The sequence below is a fragment of the Oncorhynchus clarkii genome, chromosome 29 (assembly GCF_045791955.1).
Source record: "Oncorhynchus clarkii lewisi isolate Uvic-CL-2024 chromosome 29, UVic_Ocla_1.0, whole genome shotgun sequence".
NCBI lineage: Eukaryota > Metazoa > Chordata > Actinopteri > Salmoniformes > Salmonidae > Oncorhynchus > Oncorhynchus clarkii.
Genome location: NC_092175.1, coordinates 19,028,276 through 19,049,108, shown reverse-complemented (window position 1 = coordinate 19,049,108; position 20,833 = coordinate 19,028,276). Strand labels below are relative to the sequence as shown.

At 43.4% G+C, this 20,833-nt stretch overlaps 1 long non-coding RNA gene across 1 annotated transcript; it reads right to left on the bottom strand.

The window, feature by feature from the left end:
• Positions 1–15,752: 15,752 nt before the first annotated feature.
• Positions 15,753–18,095, bottom strand: LOC139388720 (uncharacterized). Its single transcript, XR_011629313.1, has 3 exons — positions 18,055–18,095; positions 17,428–17,807; positions 15,753–17,325 (listed from the first exon to the last, which is right to left on the bottom strand). It is a non-coding gene; the product is annotated as an uncharacterized lncRNA (long non-coding RNA).
• Between the last annotated feature and the right edge of the window lie 2,738 nt (positions 18,096–20,833).

The window sequence follows — 20,833 nt, the reverse complement described above, 5'->3', positions numbered from 1 at the left end:
ACCCTAGCCCCCCTGCACATAGACTATTGCATCATAGATACTGGAGACTGAGTCAGGGGTGGGTCAGGGGACACTGTGGCCCCGTCCGACGATATCCCCAAACAAGACCAACCAGGCAGGATATAACACCACCCACTTTTCCAAAGCACAGCCCCCACACCACTAGAGGGATATCAACTTACTACCCTGAGACAAGGCTGAGTATAGCCCACGAAGATCTCCTCCACCGGAATAAAAACATGGTTTCCATGTGGTTGATGCCATTCTATTTGCACAGTTCCAGATATTGTTATGAGCCGTTTTCGCCTCCTGCGATACAGAGTATAGGAAGAGCAGACCCAGGCTTCTCTGGAATATCAAGATTGAGCTCACGTGGGATTTATTTTTTCATTAACAAAGATGGAACAATGAACAAGTCCACAAACCGTAACGTTGCTAATGGTTCTACCCAATAAAAGACAACCAGTACTGTTGATTTTGAAGTCAGTTTGACTTCGCAAGCGGCAAGGCCTCAGTTCAAATTGAAGGTCCCTGCTGCTTGTTTTATTGTTCCCTGCTAAATCTAAAAGCCTTCTGCCTCTAAAAGCCTTCTGCTTGATAGTGACTTGATACCCCCTGTGAGAGTCTTTGAAGGCAGAATATTACTTTGCTCTTGCTTTAATAGCGTCAGCTAAATAATCCCCATGACTGTTTAGCACAGTGCACGTTTAATTTAAGAGCCCTCTCTCTCATTTCACTGGCTAGTTTTATATTTACAGGCAGAACTTCACCTAAAAACTACCCACAGAATTAAACCAGACTTGTGGAGGTGTACAGTGCCTTGCGAAAGTATTCGGCCCCCTTGAACTTTGCGACCTTTTGCCACATTTCAGGCTTCAAACATAAAGATATAAAACTGTATTTTTTTGTGAAGAATCAACAACAAGTGGGACACAATCATGAAGTGGAACGACATTTATTGGATATTTCAAACTTTTTTAACAAATCAAAAACTGAAAAATTGGGCGTTCAAAATTATTCAGCCCCCTTAAGTTAATACTTTGTAGCGCCACCTTTTGCTGCGATTACAGCTGTAAGTCGCTTGGGGTATGTCTCTATCAGTTTTGCACATCGAGAGACTGACATTTTTTCCCATTCCTCCTTGCAAAACAGCTCGAGCTCAGTGAGGTTGGATGGAGAGCATTTGTGAACAGCAGTTTTCAGTTCTTTCCACAGATTCTCGATTGGATTCAGGTCTGGACTTTGACTTGGCCATTCTAACACCTGGATATGTTTATTTTTGAACCATTCCATTGTAGATTTTGCTTTATGTTTTGGATCATTGTCTTGTTGGAAGACAAATCTCCGTCCCAGTCTCAGGTCTTTTGCAGACTCCATCAGGTTTTCTTCCAGAATGGTCCTGTATTTGGCTCCATCCATCTTCCCATCAATTTTAACCATCTTCCCTGTCCCTGCTGAAGAAAAGCAGGCCCAAACCATGATGCTGCCACCACCATGTTTGACAGTGGGGATGGTGTGTTCAGGGTGATGAGCTGTGTTGCTTTTACGCCAAACATAACGTTTTGCATTGTTGCCAAAAAGTTCAATTTTGGTTTCATCTGACCAGAGCACCTTCTTCCACATGTTTGGTGTGTCTCCCAGGTGGCTTGTGGCAAACTTTAAACAACACTTTTTATGGATATCTTTAAGAAATGGCTTTCTTCTTGCCACTCTTCCATAAAGGCCAGATTTGTGCAATATACGACTGATTGATTGTTGTCCTATGGACAGAGTCTCCCACCTCAGCTGTAGATCTCTGCAGTTCATCCAGAGTGATCATGGGCCTCTTGGCTGCATCTCTGATCAGTCTTCTCCTTGTATGAGCTGAAAGTTTAGAGGGACGGCCAGGTCTTGGTAGATTTGCAGTGGTCTGATACTCCTTCCATTTCAATATTATCGCTTGCACAGTGCTCCTTGGGATGTTTAAAGCTTGGGAAATCTTTTTGTATCCAAATCCGGCTTTAAACTTCTTCACAACAGTATCTCGGACCTGCCTGGTGTGTTCCTTGTTCTTCATGATGCTCTCTGCACTTTTAACGGACCTCTGAGACTATCACAGTGCAGGTGCATTTATACGGAGACTTGATTACACACAGGTGGATTGTATTTATCATCATTAGTCATTTAGGTCAACATTGGATCATTCAGAGATCCTCACTGAACTTCTGGAGAGAGTTTGCTGCACTGAAAGTAAAGGGGCTGAATAATTTTGCACGCCCAATTTTTCAGTTTTTGATTTGTTAAAAAAGTTTGAAATATCCAATAAATGTCGTTCCACTTCATGATTGTGTCCCACTTGTTGTTGATTCTTCACAAAAAAATACAGTTTTATATCTTTATGTTTGAAGCCTGAAATGTGGCAAAAGGTCGCAAAGTTCAAGGGGGCTGAATACTTTCGCAAGGCACTGTAAGTAAACAGTTTTGAGTGGTTGTACGTAAAAGAGAGAGAGTAAAGAGCTGTAGACCCAATTCAACACAGTTTGGCTTTATCAGATAATCCAGTACCAGCAGAGTATCCCAGCCTAGAGGGTTATTTCCTGGCAGTCAGGTGTTTTATTAGTGAGTTAAACGTGGAGTATAGAGCTGTGAACTGTGAGCACTCTGCCTGTCTCAAAGAAAACAATTATGACTCTCTCTTCATGGAGTGGCACCACCACCCTTAAATTCAGCAGAGAACAAATGTTCTCACGTACTCTCACAATGTCAGGGAAAATTTAGCCTGCTTAGCCTTGTGTATGTGTGCTTCTGAGAGTTTGTTTTGGTTTCTGTTTTTCACACGCAGAGGCTACCAGTTGTGTGTGTTTTCCTGCGCCCCTGGGTTAGACGATACTTTCCTCTGGTTCATCAGATTCTGTAGGCTTCTCCACGGCCAGAATTTACAAGCTGTTTTTAAAAGAGCCTTTTGTTGTCTGGAGATAAGTCACACTGGTTAGCTCTCTGGCATTGTCTCTCTCTCTCATTTTCTCAATTTCTCTCTCTCCCTCAGAGCATTTTGTATTACGCTGTACTTTAATCCGAGACACTCCATTCAGTATGACATGTTACGGTATGTATTACATGGTATGTATTAATTTATAATGTCCCATCACCCATTTCGTATGATATGTTACGAATTACAATTCGTATTATGTGTTACGAATTTGTAAAACTTACAATATGTTACGAATTTGTAAAACATAGTGTATGTTATGAATTCTAGCTAGGTGGCTAACGTTAGCTATCTAGCTAATGTTATCTAGGCTAGAGGTTAGGGTTAAGTTTAGGAGTTGGGTTAAGGTTAGAGTTAGTGTTAGGGAAGGGTTTGCTAAAAAGCTTAAGGTTAGGGGAAGGGTTAGCTAAAAGGGTTAAGGTTAGGGTTAGCTAGCATGTTAAGTAGTTGCGAAGTAGCTAAAAAGTAGTAAGTAGTTGAAAAGTTGCTAATTAGATAAAATGATAAAGTTGTCTGGGATGAGATTTGATCTCGCAACCTTTGGGTTGCTAGACATTCGCATTATACCCCTACCCATTTACCTTGACCAACCACCCTACTTTCATTTTTGCTTTAAGTAACTGTCTGTCTTCTGTAACCATACCAAACGTAACATATCATACTAATTTGAGAGTTCCGGATTTACATGTACTATGTTACGTCTAGTCTATGAAACCAGGCTGTTCTTCCCTTTCCATTGTGGGATGTGTCTTGAGTTTATCCTTCACTGCAGGTGTATGTAGAGTATGTATGTAGGGGTAGAGCTGCCGCTTTCAAATAATCCGGGTAACCATTGGTTACCTGTTCAGGAGTCTTATGGCTTGGGGGTAAAAACTGTTGAGAAGCCTTTTTGTCCTAGACTTGGCACTCCGGTACCGATTGCCATGCGGTAGTAGAGAGAACAGTCTATGACTGGGGTGGCTGGGTCTTTGATCCTTGCTTAGCCCCAGTGATGTACTGGACCGTACACACTACCCTCTGAAGTGCCTTGCGGTCGGAGGCCGAGCAATTGCCGTACCAGGCAGTGATGCAACCAATGCTCTCGATGTTGCAGCTGTAGAACCTTTTGAGGATCTCAGGACCCATGCCAAATCTTTTTAGTTTCCTGAGGGGGAATAGGCTTTGTCGTACCCTCTTCACGACTGTCTTGGTGTGTTTGGACCAATCTAGTTTGTTGTTGATGTGGACACCAAGGAATTTGAAGCTCTCAACCTGCTCCACTACAGCCCTGTTGATGAGAATGGGGATGTGCTCGGTGCTCCTTTTCCTGTAGTCCACAATCATCTCCTTAGTCTTGGTTATGTTGAGGGATAGGTTGTTATTCTGGCACCACCCGGTCAGGTCTCTGACCTCCTCCCTATAGGCTGTCTCGTTGTTGTCGGTGATCAGGCCTACCACTGTTGTGTCGTCAGCAAACTTAATGATGGTGTTGGAGTCATGCCTGGCCATTCAGTCGTGGGTGAACAAGGAGTACAGGAGGGGACTGAGCATGCACCCCTGGGGAGCTCCAGTGTTGAGGATCAGCGTGGCAGATGTATTGCTACCTACCCTCACCACCTGGGGGCGGCCTGTCAGGAAGTCCAGGATCCAGTTGCAGAGGGAGGTCTTTAGTCCCAGGATCCTTAGCTTAGTGATGAGCTTTGAGGGTACTATGGTGTTGAACGCTGAGCTGTAGTCAATGAACAGCATTCTCACATAGGTGTTCCTTTTGTCCTTTTCTGGGATAATGGTGTTGATGTGAGCCATTACCAGCATTTTCAAAGCACTTCATGGCTACAGACGTGAGTGCTACGGGTCTGTAGTCATTTAGGCAGGTTGCCTTTGTGTTCGTGAGCACAGGGACTATGGTGGTCTGTTTGAAGCATGTTGGCATTACAGACTCAATCAGAGACATGTTGAAAATGTCAGTGAAGACACCTGCCAGTTGGTCAGCACATGCCCGGAGCACACGTCCTGGTAATCCGTCTGGCCCCGCAGCCTTGTGTATGTTGACCTGTTTAAAGATCTTACTCACGTCGGCTACGGAGAGCGTGATCACAGTCGTCCGGAACAGCTGATGCTCTCATGCATGCCTCAGTGTTGCTTGTCTCAAAGCGAGCATAGAAGTGATTTAGCTCGTCTGGTAGGCTCGTGTCACTGGACAGCTCGTGGCTGTGCTTCCCTTTGTAGTCTGTAATAGTTTGCAAGCCCTGCCACATCCGACGAGCGTCGGAGCCGGTGTAGTATCATTAAATCTTAGCCCTGTATTGACACTTTGCCTGTTTGATGGTTTGTCGCAGGGCATAGCGGGATTTCTTGTAAGCTTCCGGGGTAAAGTCCCGTACCTTGAAAGCGGCCGCTCTACCCTTTAGCTCAGTGCGAATGTTGCCTGTAATCCATGGCTTCTGGTTGGGGCATGTGCGTACAGTCACTGTAGGGACGACGTCCTCAATGCACTTATTGATAAAGCCAGTGACTGATGTGGTGTATTCCTAAATGTCATCGGAAGAATCCCGGAACATGTTCCAGTCTGTGATTGCAAAACAATCCTGTAGTTTAGCATCTGCTTCATCTGACCATTTTTTTATAGACCGAGTCACTGGTGCTTCCTGCTTTCTTTTTTGCTTGTATGCACGAATCAGGAGGATAGAGTTGTGGTCAGATTTACCAAATGGAGGGTGAGGGAGAGCTTTGTACGCGTCTCTGTGTGTGGAGTACAGGTGATCTACAATTTTTTTCCCTCTTGTTGCACATTTAACATGTTGATAGAGATTTGGTAGAACTGATTTAAGTTCCCCTGCATTAAAGTCTCCGGCCACTAGGAGTGCCGCCTCTGGGTGAGTGGTTTCCTGTTTGCTTATTTCCTTATACAGCTGACTGAGTGCGGTCTTAGTGCTAGTATCTGTTTGTAGGCCTCCTTGCTATTGCACGCTTTTTCAGTTCTGCCCACAAATTTTCAATGGGACTGAGGTCAGGGCTTTGGGATGGCCACTCCAATACCTTGACTTTGTTGTCCTTAAGCAATTTTGACACAACTTTGGAAATATGCTTGGGATCATTGTCCATTTGGAAGACCCATTTGCGACCAAGCTTTAACTTCCTGACTGATGTCTTGAGTTGTTGCTTCAATATATCGACATCATTTTCCTTCCTCATGAAGCCATCTATTTTTTTTTGGTGTTTGAATTTTACTTTTTTCTCCCCAATTTCGTGGTATCCAATTGTAAGTAGCTACTATCTTGTCTCATCGCTACAACTCCCGTACGGGCTCGGGAGAGACGAAGGTTGAAAGTCATGCGTCCTCCGATAACACAGCGCGCATCCAACCCGGAAGCCAGCCGCACCAATGTGTCGGAGGAAACACCGTGCACCTGGCAACCTTGGTTAGCGCACACTGCGCCCGGCCCGCCACAGGAGTCGCTGGTGCGCGATGAGACAAGGATATCCCTACCGGCCAAACCCTCCCTAACCCGGATGACGCTAGGCCAATTGTGCGTCGCCCCACGGACCTCCCGGTCGTGGCCGGTTACGAACCCAGAGTCTCTGGTGGCACAGCTGGCACTGCAGTACAGCGCCCTTAACCACTGCGCCACCCGGGAGGCCTATGACGCCAACTATTTTGTGCAAAGCACCCCCGGAACATGATGCTGCAACCCCCATGCTTCATGGTTGGGATGGTGTTCTTCGGCTTGCAAACATCCCCCTTTTTCCTCTAAACATAACGATGGTCATTATGGCCAAACAATTATATTTTTGTTTCATCAGACCAGAGGATATTTCTCCAAAAAGTACGATCTTTGTCCCCATGTGCAGTTGCAAACCGTAGTCTGTTTTTTTATGGTGGTTTTGGAGCAGTGGCTTCTTCCTTTTTGAGCGGCCTTTCAGGTTATGTCGATATACGACTCGTTTTACTGTGGACATAGATACTTTTGTACCTGTTTCCTCCAGCATCTTCACAAGGTACTTTGCTGTTGTTCTGGGATTGATTTGCACTTTTCGCAACAAAGTACATTCATCTCTAGGAGACAGAATGAGTCTCCTTCCTGAGCGATGTGACGGCTGCGTGGTCCCATGGTGTTTATACTTGCGTACTACTGTTTGTACAGATGAACGTGGTACCTTCAGGCATTTGGAAATTGCTCCCAAGGATGAATCAGACTTGTGGAGGTCTACAATTTTGGCTGATTTCTTTTGATTTTCCCATGCAAAGAGGCACTGAGTTTGAAGGTAGGCCTTCAAACAAGTACACCTCCAATTGACTCAAAGGTTGTCAATTAGCCTATCAGAAGCTTCTAAAGCCATGACGTCATTTTATGGAATTTTCCAAGCTGTTTAAAGGCACAGTCAACTTAGTGTATGTAAACTTGTGACCAATTTGGAATTGTGATACAGTGAATTATAAGTGAAATAATTTGTCCGTAAACAATTGTTGGAAAAATGACTTGTGTCATGCACAAAGTAGATGTCTTAACCGACTTGACAAAACTATAGTTTTTTAACAAGAAATGTGTGGAGTGGTTGAAAAATGAGTTTTAATGAACCTAAGTATGTAAACTTCCGACTTCAACTGCATCTATGCTTCAACCATACCTCATATACAGTAACTGTTGTTTGTATACACCTGTGCATTAGAGTGTGTAATTGCAGCGTCTTCCATAATGAGGATATGCCTTCAAGATATTAACACCACTAACAAATATCAGAGATGTAGGGATCTTCATTCGGGCTGAGTGGAACCTGCCATAACATCACACACACTGTAAATATTTGACATAACTTGATTACTCGAGGAACAGATACAGGATTACTGAAAACCCCCAAACTTCCCAGCCTTGGTCATTGTATGCCTTTACCGAACACATACAGTCAAGTCTTTCATTAGCAAAACTCAACCGGACAGTGGGGCATTGGCAAGTATTTATTATTTGATCGGAGAGGCTGTGCAGAGAGAGACCCAGATAGTACTGTAGATTTAGCCAGGTTTTACCATTGGTTATGCAGTCCATCAGGGCGGTTTGTGCTGATCTATAGATCACAGTGGGACACGATGGCTCTCAGCACCAGGAGGAGTGGGAAAAACTGCCTCCTGGTGTTCCTGAAATGAGAGATGCAAAGTGCCCTCGTTGCGAAATGAAAGCCAAATCTGAGGCCTCTTAGCAGGAGCTAGATAAGCCTATTGACCCAGCGAGAATGGGATGAAAACCCCAAATAGGACAGCAATGTCAAAACAATAGCAGGTCTATGTATTCCAGATGGAAAACATCTGTGTAATAAAAGAGGGAAGGCCTAATGTTGATTTACGTGTCCTAACTGAAAGAGGTTTCAGGGCATGGTTAAGACACGTGTGATAGGACAGTGTGTGTGTGCGTGTGTGTGTGTGTGTGTGTGTGCGTGTGTGTGTGTGTGTGTGTGTGTGTGTGTGTGTGTGTGTGTGTGTGTGTGTGTGTGTGTGTGTGTGTTCAGAGAAAAGGCCGGCTTGTGCTTAATAATCCGTCATTCATTTGAATTATGAAGCAGACAGCAGACTGCATATAGCAGATGGAAAAGTCTGGCTGCAGGGGCACGATTCAGTCCAGTGACTCGTCTGACTCCTTCAACTCTCCTCCTCCTCCCACTGGTTAACCTGGGAGGTCACGAGGTCAGGTGAGGTGCCATTCCTCAGCCTGAGCCTCGACACAGTGACAGGATGAAACACAGGACGTTGTAGCTCAACTCATCTCAACTCAGCTCTCATACTGATTTTAATATGTAATCAACCCCTGACAACCCTCTGCTAAAAGACCAACAGGAGGTTCTTAAATCTTCATTAGTCAGTGGCAAATGAGGTTTGTTTGCACTTGCACGAGAACGCACGCGCACACACACCAGGCATATCCATGACATCTTAACTGAAAACCATGGTAATGGTGTCTATTGATTTTTTTTCTTCCCGGGACCAGTCAGGCATGTAGAGTTTGGGCGCGGGTAATGAAATTACCTTCACTTTGAGGTTGTCAGGAAAATGGCCTTTATTGTGTATGTGGCAAATACATTAATTTACATTTCATAACAACGTTCTTGCCTAGCTTTCATCGGGTCAGCACTTTATTGCTGACATTTTTCTTTCATTAACACCACTTGATAATAGGCGTATGCGACCTCCTCAAAACTGTAACTGTGGACACTTTTGGACATTACCAGTCAGTCTCAGCGCTATAGCTACAGTGGGTCAGCTGGGCTGTCCTTTCCTCTCAGACAATGACGCGGCGGCTGTACTGTAGTGGTGAATAGAATCCGACACATTGCAGGTTGTGTTGGGCCCTGCCGGCTGCCTGCTGCTTGTTGCGTGCAGCTACATTCCCCTCTCTGCTCTTCTCCTAGCCGGTGGCTCTGAATCAGTAAACACAATGCCGCCTTTAATTAGCCCTCCATTTCTAATTGATTAAAAATCCTTGCGCCTCAATTATGCTGCCATCGCATAGATATTCTGCATCTCGCTTCCTCTTTCTATCTGTTTCCACTCATCTTGTTTCTCTCTCTCTCTCTCTCTCTCTCTCTCTCTCTCTCTCTCTCTCTCTCTCTCTCTTTTAATGGAACAGGGCGGTGTGTCAGAGTAGAGAGGGTGCATAGGATCATTAATTATTGGTCCATTTAAAAGAAACCAATTGATTTCACTGTATTTATTGGTTTCAAATCATATAATTAACCTTGAGAATACCCTTTGGATTTAATCCTCTAAATTAGCATAAATGTCACTGTTGATTCCACCAGAACTACATCTAAAACAAGCACACAGGCACAAGATACTTTACCACATGAGTTAGCGGGGTGTAAGGAAACAGGCATAGTTTGGCTAATCTTCCCACCTTCTGCTGTGCTGCGCTTGCCTGAGCACTGTGAAATTATGGGTGTTAAATGGCCACCTCATCATAATTCTGTGTGGGATGTGTCTCACCGCAGTGGTACAGCATCATATTGGGAGAGGACAGGCTATTCCATCCCATTGAAATAACACTCAGGCAAATTACTCCAGGAACACGACTAAAGCATTCTCATGCACACAGGCACCTCATGAATTTCAATGAGGACACAATCACATCTGACTTTTAAACAATGGATGAGAAGGACTTTTGATGAATGACAGTCTCTTTTTCAGTGTGCAGCTTTAACTGTTTGGTTTATGATGACGGTTGGACCATGGAGGTTAGAACCCAGAGATGCACTTGAACTAAATCAGCAGCATGTACAGGTGTAGGATCTTAATTTGGTCACCCTGTTGCAGAAGAACTTTCTTGCAATTCAGCAAATGTAAAACTTGTAGTGTATTTGAGGTTAAAAAAGGCTTCTGAAGTTTGTAATTTCCACTTTGAAAAAATGTATCAGCCCCTACAACAATATATTCTAATCCATATAATAATAACGAATAATTCACATTTCCTTTTTCTGCAGGATTATTTTCCTACTGTAGCAGACTGGCTCAAATTAAGATCCTACATCTGTATACAATCTAGGACACCTACAGCATGTCACAGGAAGGCAAAAAAAGATCATCAAGGACAACAACCACCCGAGCCACTGCCTGTTCACCCCGCTATCATCCAGAAGGCGAGGTCAGTACAGGTGAATCAAAGCTGGGACCGAGGCACTGAAAAACATCTTCTATCTCAAGGCCATCAGACTGTTAAATAGCTATCACTAACATTGAGTGGCTGCTGCCAACAGACTCAATCTCTAGCCACTTTAATAATTAATAATTGGATGTAATAAATGTATCACTAGTCACTTAAACAATTCCACTTTATATAATGTTTACATACCCTACATTACTCATCTCATACAGTGCCTTGCGAAAGTATTCGGTCCCCTTGAACTTTGCGACCTTTTGCCACATTTCAGGCTTCAAACATAAAGATATAAAACTGTATTTTTTTGTGAAGAATCAACAACAAGTGGGACACAATCATGAAGTGGAACGACATTTATTGGATATTTCAAACTTTTTTAACAAATCAAAAACTGAAAAATTGGGCGTGCAAAATGATTCAGCCCCCTTAAGTTAATACTTTGTAGCGCCACCTTTTGCTGCGATTACAGCTGTAAGTCGCTTGGGGTATGTCTCTATCAGTTTTGCACATCGAGAGACTGACATTTTTTCCCATTCCTCCTTGCAAAACAGCTCGAGCTCAGTGAGGTTGGATGGAGAGCATTTGTGAACAGCAGTTTTCAGTTCTTTCCACAGATTCTCGATTGGATTCAGGTCTGGACTTTGACTTGGCCATTCTAACACCTGGATATGTTTATTTTTGAACCATTCCATTGTAGATTTTGCTTTATGTTTTGGATCATTGTCTTGTTGGAAGACAAATCTCCGTCCCAGTCTCAGGTCTTTTGCAGACTCCATCAGGTTTTCTTCCAGAATGGTCCTGCATTTGGCTCCATCCATCTTCCCATCAATTTTAACCATCTTCCCTGTCCCTGCTGAAGAAAAGCAGGCCCAAACCATGATGCTGCCACCACCATGTTTGACAGTGGGGATGGTGTGTTCAGGGTGATGAGCTGTGTTGCTTTTACGCCAAACATAACGTTTTGCATTGTTGCCAAAAAGTTCAATTTTGGTTTCATCTGCCCAGAGCACCTTCTTACACATGTTTGGTGTGTCTCCCAGGTGGCTTGTGGCAAACTTTAAACAACACTTTTTATGGACATCTTTAAGAAATGGCTTTCTTCTTGCCACTCTTCCATAAAGGCCAGATTTGTGCAATATACGACTGATTGATTGTTGTCCTATGGACAGAGTCTCCCACCTCAGCTGTAGATCTCTGCAGTTCATCCAGAGTGATCATGGGCCTCTTGGCTGCATCTCTGATCAGTCTTCTCCTTGTATGAGCTGAAAGTTTAGAGGGACGGCCAGATCTTGGTAGATTTGCAGTGGTCTGATACTCCTTCCATTTCAATATTATCGCTTGCACAGTGCTCCTTGGGATGTTTAAAGCTTGGGAAATCTTTTTGTATCCAAATCCGGCTTTAAACTTCTTCACAACAGTATCTCAGACCTGCCTGGTGTGTTCCTTGTTCTTCATGATGCTCTCTGCGCTTTTAACGGACCTCTGAGACTATCACAGTGCAGGTGCATTTATACGGAGACTTGATTACACACAGGTGGATTGTATTTATCATCATTAGTCATTTAGGTCAACATTGGATCATTCAGAGATCCTCACTGAACTTCTGGAGAGAGTTTGCTGCACTGAAAGTAAAGGGGCTGAATAATTTTGCACGCCCAATTTTTCAGTTTTTGATTTGTTAAAAAAGTTTGAAATATCCAATAAATGTCGTTCCACTTCATGATTGTGTCCCACTTGTTGTTGATTCTTCACAAAAAAATACAGTTTTATATCTTTATGTTTGAAGCCTGAAATGTGGCAAAAGGTCGCAAAGTTCAAGGGGGCCGAATACTTTCGCAAGGCACTGTATGTATATACTGTACTCTATACCATCTACTGCATCTTGCCTATGCCGTTCGGCCATCACTCATCCATACATTTATATGTACATATTCTTAATAATTTCCTTACACTTGTTTGTATAAGGTAGTCATTGTGAAATTGTTAGATTACTTGTTAGATATTACTGCACGGTCGGAACTAGAAGCACAAACATTTCGCTACACTCGCATTAGCATCTGCTAACCATGTGTATGTGACCAATAAAATGTTATTTTATTTTATTTGCTTCAGTTTACAGCCGTATAACCGGTTTCACATTTGTAAGGTAAAATAGATCTAAAACAAGTAATTTATACTTACAATCCCCTTATCCAAACGGATTACTCATTTGCCTGGCTCTTATCAATAGCTCGTATCAATCTGTGAATTACAGCGCATGGAGAAAGGTGTTATTTCTATCTGAAAATGAAAGTAGATGGTTGTTCTACTTAGAAACGCTAGGTAAACGTTTCCTCGCGCATAAAGGGGATGGAATTATTAGGGAATTAAGTCAAGGTCAGAATACAGAGTATCTGTAGACACACCTTCATTTATTTGATCACCATCCAAAACGAATAGTGGTTGAATAGCATGCTATTCTCATACTAAAGTTCTAGCTCAGAATGCACAGTGAGAAAAGTGTATAAAAAGGGAATTCCATTCCATTCATGCACGCTTAACTCAAGTCGGAATCGGGCCCATAGAGATCATTCAAATGGTTTTATTACTTGTCCTTGGCCACTATTCAATCAAACCATGGTAACCAGCTTTCCAGGAGCATTCAACAATAACATTCTTTCTACAGAGAGAGAGAGAGAGAGAGAGAGAGAGAGAGAGAGAGAGAGAGAGAGAGAGAGAGAGAGAGAGAGAGAGAGAGAGAGAGAGAGAGAGAGAGAGAGAGAGAGAGAGAGAGAGAGAGAGAGAGAGAGAGAGAGAGAGGGGATATTATATTATTTTGTTAGGTACATTAATCCAAATATGTATTCTTGATGTGAAAGAAGAATGATTTGACAATACTTGTTGTAGGCTACAATGACTGTATGTCATATAAAGGTAGGGAATATGTATTTGACCTGCATGACCTTTGCTGGAGGTCATGACCAGGTCTATGATCTTCAGTCAGAGACGCAGCTGTGCTGCATCTATCCCAGCATGCTTCACTCTGGATATCCGGCCAAAACCAACTGATTCTGCACATACTCAGGAATAACTCAGAAACAGCTTGACATTTGGCATATGGATAAAATATATTGAATTTATAATTTAATTAGTGTGTAGAGAAATCTCTTTCAGAGACCTGTTTCAGTGAAACAGAACAACTTAGCGTGGTTCTCTCCCGTCCATTTGTAAACTGAAAAATCACTACTGTGCCTAAGCCTTGGCTATGGCAAGCGACACACTTGGATTCCATTCACTATGATTGAAAGTAGGATTTATCAAAGTTAACAGTCATGCATTTGATTACGGCTAGCCAGAGATTTAACACAGCCAAGAACAAAATGTCTGAGGCATATTTTCTTCTGCACATACAGTACCTTTTCATTTCAATGAGGTTACATTCACAGAAAAGTGTTAAAAATGTTCATCTTTTGTTAAATGATATAATGATAATTCCAGTGTTTCCTTGACTATTATTTCATACCTCAGATTTCAGCCCTGAGGGAAAACAACACAGGATACTGAATGACCTGGAGCATTTCTAAACGGCTGGTTTTCTTAACTTGGCTCACTTGTACGGACTGGGAAGCACTGGCGCTAGCCTTATTATTCCCCTCTTGCTTTCAATGTGTAATTTGATAAAGTTATTCATAACATTTCAGTGGACGCCTCTCCCCAGAGTTAGCGTGACATTGCTATTTGCAGAGGATAAATGCATTAGAGGATGGCCCACTGCTAGGAAATTGAGCATTCATATTTGCACTTGATGTGATGTATATAAACAGACAGATTTACAGGCTCTTGGCTTCTCTATTGACAACCAATGGGAAGAAGGCAGTTGGATGTCAGGGCGAAGCAGAGAGAGGGAGATATAATAATAATAATAACAATTCATATTTGTGTTTTTTTATCTGTTGGGAAGGAAGCCTGCTGGTCGCTGTCTCTGGCTTTACAGCGGTGAGGCAGTAGGCGGCTATCAGCAGGAGCCCAGGGGCACAGCATCATCACGTCCAGCTAATTTCACTCACAAGGCACGCAGATTTAGTCAGAGGAAACGAGGAAGAAAATGGAACAGAGGAACAACAGCGGGACAGTCCACAGACTTTAGCTGGCTAGGAAAATCGATATGTTGCCTAGTTCTCCACACCAAAAAGGGAGGAGGGTGAAGGCATTGTGCTTGAAAGGCCCAATTGCTCTGAGAATCTATTCACATTCAGAATGAAGGTAGAAATCCCCTCACTAACTCACATACTAACTTACCTGGAGGCATCAAAAGAGTAGAGATAGTGCAAAACCAAGGTATAACACACTAATAATGCATGCTGGAATCGTCATTTCACAGAGCCTCCCACCATCTCTTTAAAGATATCTCAGCCCTGTCTCTTGGTCCGTTAGAATTAATTAACCATTTGACCAAGGTCTGTGGTGGTGGTGGTGGTGGGATAACCAACATAAAAGGCAAAGCCTAGGCCCTACATATGCTAGGTTAGCTGCATTCCAACTGATATGGGATGTTTAACTCATCCCATTTAATCCCAAATTTTTCCCATACATGAAAATATCCAAATCATGTGTCATTAGTAACCTTTTGAAATAATCAATCATTCTTTTTTTTAAATTTCATGGAAAAGTTGGTGAAAAAGTGTGTTTCGGTCACAATCATGACCGGTGGGATAATGTTACGTATACTGAATTACCATATTTCTCCTATGCAGTCATCAGAATTCTTAAATAACCCAGCCCAGTTATTAACACATTTAAAACCCTGTCACTGGCAGTCCCCAGCATTGCTACTAGTTTGCCCCATCACATTCTAGTGTGACTATTTTACACATCAAAAACCCTTATGCAACACTGATAGGAATACTGAGAGCAAAGACAAAAATACAACAACCATCAACATATTTCAACATGTAACTTTATTGTAACACACATTGTAACAGTGTTACTTTAGTGCAACATGTACTGAAACATTAATATTGTAACTTTATTGGAACATTTGAACTTGTACTTTAGTGCAATATTTATTGTAACATTGTCATTGTGACATTTTAGTGCAACATTCACTAACAACTGTATAGCAGTCGTGTGATCCATTCACATTGAACATACAGGTAATATTTAGGATAGAGATGGCCTGTAGAATATGCATTCAAGTAGAGGCCTACACTGAACAAAATAAAATAATATATATATCTTGGAAGTAGGCTTTAGGACCAAGTGCACAATTAGTTTGTGCATCACTATTTTGAACTACGATCAGTCAGGCCTACTGTCATACAGTACATCTTGAATCAATTGACCTTTCTTTCCAAAAGCATTTTGGTTGTGGGACTTTGTCAAAAGGCACGTCGCTCCTTGTTCCATCTCTTGACAGAGGTCTCACTGTATTTCTCCTCCATGTTTGTTGCCACTGTGTGACGACCCTCCCACTCTGTCTGCCATATTATTTCTCTTTGCTCTTGTATTCCTTAATAGGATGTCGGTGGACGGAGCCGGGAGGGTCGTCAGCGACATAGGACACACCTGGGCCCGGGTGTGTCCCGGGATAAATACACCACTTCCCCATTCATGGAGGAGACTCTCTCCATGCAGACACCTTTATAGATTTTGTTGTGGGGTTTTTGTGGCTTTTTTGTTTGTTTGTTTGCTTGCTTGGGCACCTTTCAACAACCCACATTATCACATTTATGCATGCAAACACACACTACTGATTACACACAACATTGTTAATTGTATTTAGTTTGCTTTATTTAATAAATATATTTTGTTATTCCTTGTCTCGACGTTGTCTCCCGGTTCGTGACAACTGTGACAATGTTATTGTCTTTCCAAAGGACCAGGAACTTGTGTCCTTGGGTCAGAACCTCAGAGGTTCCCCAAGGGTAACTTCATGAAGTCCTTCTGTGGCTTGAATGGGACATCAAACAGACAATTTTGCCTCATTGCTCCAGAGCTCCCATATCCTCTTTTTGTCATTTCATCGAGGAGTGCAAGTGAAGAGGTTGTCATGAAAGAACTTGTAACCCTGAGGCACCTGAGATTGCTCTGCAAGACCGAGAACGACACTGGGTCCCTGACCCAACCCAGTCTCAGGGAGGAGTATGTGGGATCCACCATATGGCTCCATGTGATACATGTGACCACTGGGTGAGGCAAGGCTCCATAGCTTGTAACCAAAACGGATTGGTTTACCTCTAATGTATTGCTTACATCCATGTCAGCCATAGTATCGGATCATGCTCTCATCCACTGACAGCCATTTCTGAAATGGCATGACTTTGTGTGACTCATTGAGCTCAGAGAAGACGGGCTTAACCTTAAAAAATTGGTTGTCAGTGATCTTTGTGTTGTCAACCACATGAACTGAGGCCATTATTTAATCAAAGCAATTTATCCGCATTGCACATCATCACTGATAACCTTGTTCCTGTCATGATCTGTTTGCATAGATTCAGCATATGCATTCAACAGCCTGGCTGGCAAATGGCCTGTCTCTGTCACGTTCTTTCAAAATCGAACCCAGAAGCAGACCAGGACAAGGAGAGTAGGAAGAAGGTGAGTATTTATTTACAAGTGAATGTGAATGGGTAGATATATCCAGGTGGCGTAGCGGGCAGCGGTGGTGAGTTGATGGGAGTAAATAGTTGGATCCAATGGGGTAGCGGAATCCTCCGATGACCAGGCGGGAATGGGGTAAATGATCCGGGTGAGTAACTGAAGACAGAACAAACGGAGGTAAGTTTAAGGCAAGCAATACGTAACAAACAACAAAACAAATTCTATCCAACTTGAGGCTGATACTATGGCACAACATACTGTTCATGGCTAACGATACGACAGGGAATGGATGTCAGGTCAGAGCTTTTGAAGGGGAGAGGTGATGATCAGGACAGGTGTGCAGATTACTGATGGGATACAGGTGCGGGTGAACATCGATCTCCCAACAAGCTAATTCGCCCGGCAACCAGACAGGATGCGTTCCAGGACACCGGAAACACACTCCAGGACAGAAACACAGGCAAACACAGACTCAGGAAGCGGGATTCGTGACAGTCTCCCCCTCAGAGTCCATATCTGACCCATCGCTATCACGGAGGACAGCATCTTTCTCATTTTGAGGGATAACTGCAATGTTGCACGCCTCGTCTGGGCAGTCACCTAGATCCAACATATCCAAAACTTGACTCAAAGTCAAACTAAAAGAAAGAACAGAGTGGAAAGTTAGGTAGAACAAGAACTATGTATGTGTATATCTATGTGTATACCTAGATGCACTGTGTTATCTCGCCGGTCACTATTGCTGTCGTCAACATGTTTACTCATTCTATGACCACACTGAACAAAGTTGAGTAATTTCAAATGCATATATCAATACTAGACACCTTTAAGATGATGTGTACCAAAAATCTTTGTCCTATCTTTATGTTAACATACTTTACTAACCTTTTGTTTGGGAGCTTTGATGCAGCCATCCTCTTCTCATGGTGCAACCAGGAAGTAAACAGCTCTGGTCATGTGACAATTTACACTAAACATGTGACATTGTACATCTTTAATTGAGACCCTCTTATTTCAATATTTGCTGGAAATGCATTGATATATCATTCAGAAACATTTTTAGAGCATTATAACTGAAAACGTTTTTTACGGTCACTATTGTGACTGATGGGATTAAATACGCAGGTTCACGTTTATTTGGATGAATCTTGTCCTGGAGGCCGAGCTCAGTGATTTCCACTAGATGGACCAGCTGCAAAGTTAAAATTGGCTATGTATCGTAAAAAGTAATACATTTTTTTAACGCTTTTTGGTTTTAAATTAAGGAAAGGATTAGGCATATGTTAGCAGTGAGGTTAGGGTTAGGTTTAAAATCAGATTTTCTGACTTTGTGGCTGTGCCAGCTAGTGACAACATTGCAGAGCTGCCTCCAGTACGTGAGGCATCCCAATAAATGCCAAACTGCTTCATTAACACCCGCTCTCATTCAATACTGCCTGTGTGAGGTGCTATTTCAGTAACTCTGTACAGTGTGAGGTGTTGAGAGACGGGGAAGCCCCATAGGCACAGAGAGAGCACTCTAACCCATGCTCTGCCCCTATCTCCCTGTACCCCACTGACTGACTGGTTGGCAGAGAAGGTATACCCAGTGTTTCCCCGCTGACTGTGCTGATATTCTTCCCAGGTTCAAATGTCTTCCCGGTTTGGCGGCCATCTCAGGTACACCCTCCAGTGTTTCTGTACTGAGGAGTTCTCCCCATTCTGCCTCAATACACACTAGTGTCTCACCATTTGCTAATGACTGTAATGTGTATTCTTCCACGTAAAATGTGCTTTAACCCCCCCATGCATCTATTATCTTATGTTAGCACACTCTGTTTACCTGATGGGGTAAATGGTGACAGGGTGGGACAGAGCATGGGGCGAAGGAACAAAATGTAACAAAATACAGCGGAGGCAGAGAGCCGGAGGGGTGGATGGAGAGAAGAGCAGGCAGAGGAAGAGGTAATTAGACAGTGATTCATCCCCCTCTATCTCTCTGTGGACTGGGTTTATTAATCAGGCTTTTGATAAGGAGACAGTATTCATGCCCATAGATGGTTGATGGGGGACACTGCTGCGTCCTCTCTACTTCTCCTTTTCCTGTCACCATCTTGGAGACACAGGCGTGACACGCAGCAGCACGAAGCGGACGCTGCCTGGTGAACGACACCCTGGCACTGCTGGAGCCTTATTACCTGTGATGATCACACTGTGTTCCCTGCGTAGTCAGGCCCGCTGACAGCCCTGCTCTAATGAACACCCATCAGTAGGAGAAACACGTCACTACAGGGGGCACAGGCTGGCACGCAGGGAGGGAGAGATGGAGGGAATTGGGACAGAGGAAGGGAGGGATAAAATAAGCAGGCATCAGTTGGAGGAGGGCATGGAAGAAAGTGGACAAGGGGCATCATTCGCCCTTTTCACATCACTGAGTGAACCCACTGCCCCTGCTCAATGCCCACTCTCGTCTTGGTCAATAAATGATCAAGGCAGGGGAATTGGAATACAAAGACGTCAGGACAAATGAATGACATAGAAATGGCTTGTTGTTTAATAACAAGTTGCTTGTTATACTGTGCAGACGGGCTAATCTGCAGTCAAAAAGAAATCCAGCATGTCCTGATTGCCTTCGTAGGGTGTTGGATTACTTGCTCCAATCACAGAACCATTTCTGCAGTTCCTTGAGTAATTGGCATGTAACTGCTTTCAACAAGCCTGTCTCCTATAGAAAGAAGTGCTAATGTTTCATTACATTGCCCGGACCATTAGGCCAGGGAACCTGTATTGCTGTTCCCCATCAACTTTATTGCTATTGTTCCTCATCACATTGAGTGATCTGCTCATAAATGCTACCTGAGGTCGGAGCTAGGGGGCTGCTGGTTGCGCTGCTTGCTCTCATTACACCTTGGGCTTTGGACTGTTTAAGGCCTAATGAGGTGGATGGGAGCGCTTTCATGCCCCGTCAGGGTCAGGGCGCATCTCAAACGGACCCTTTACAGTCCCGCTCAGCTCCTCACTGTACGTTGTTGTTCTGTTCAATTACAGCAAACAGGCAGCATACGCTGGAGAGACAAAAGCCATTTCAGGGGTGGTTGGAGGGGGTTATTGTGGTGCTGTGGCTCCTCTACCGTGTTTATATAGGCTCAAACAAGCATTGGGCTGGTACACCCAATAACCAGAAGTATGTGGACACCTGCTCATTGAACATCTCATTCTTAAATCATGGGCATTAATATAGAGATTGTCCCCCCTTCGCTGCTATAACAGCCTCCACTCTTCTGGGAAGGCTTTCCACTAGATGTTGGAACATTGCTGTGGGGACATGCTTCCATTCAGCCACAAGAGCATTAGTGAGGTCGGGCACTGATGTTGGGCGACTAGGCCTGGCTTGCAGTCGGCATTTCAATTAATTCAAAAGGTGTTCAGTGGGGTTGAGGTCAGGGCTCTGTGCAGGCCAGTCAAGTTCTTCCACACCGATCAAAACAAATTCTGTATGGACCTTGCTTTGTGCACGGGGGCATTGTCATGCTGATACAGGAAAGGGCCTTCCCTAAACTGTTGCCACAAAGTTGGAAGCACAGAATCATCTAGAATGTCATTGTATGCTGTAGTGTTAAGATTTCCCTTCACTAGAACTAAGGGGCCTAGTCCAAACCATGAAAAACAGCCCCAGACCATTATT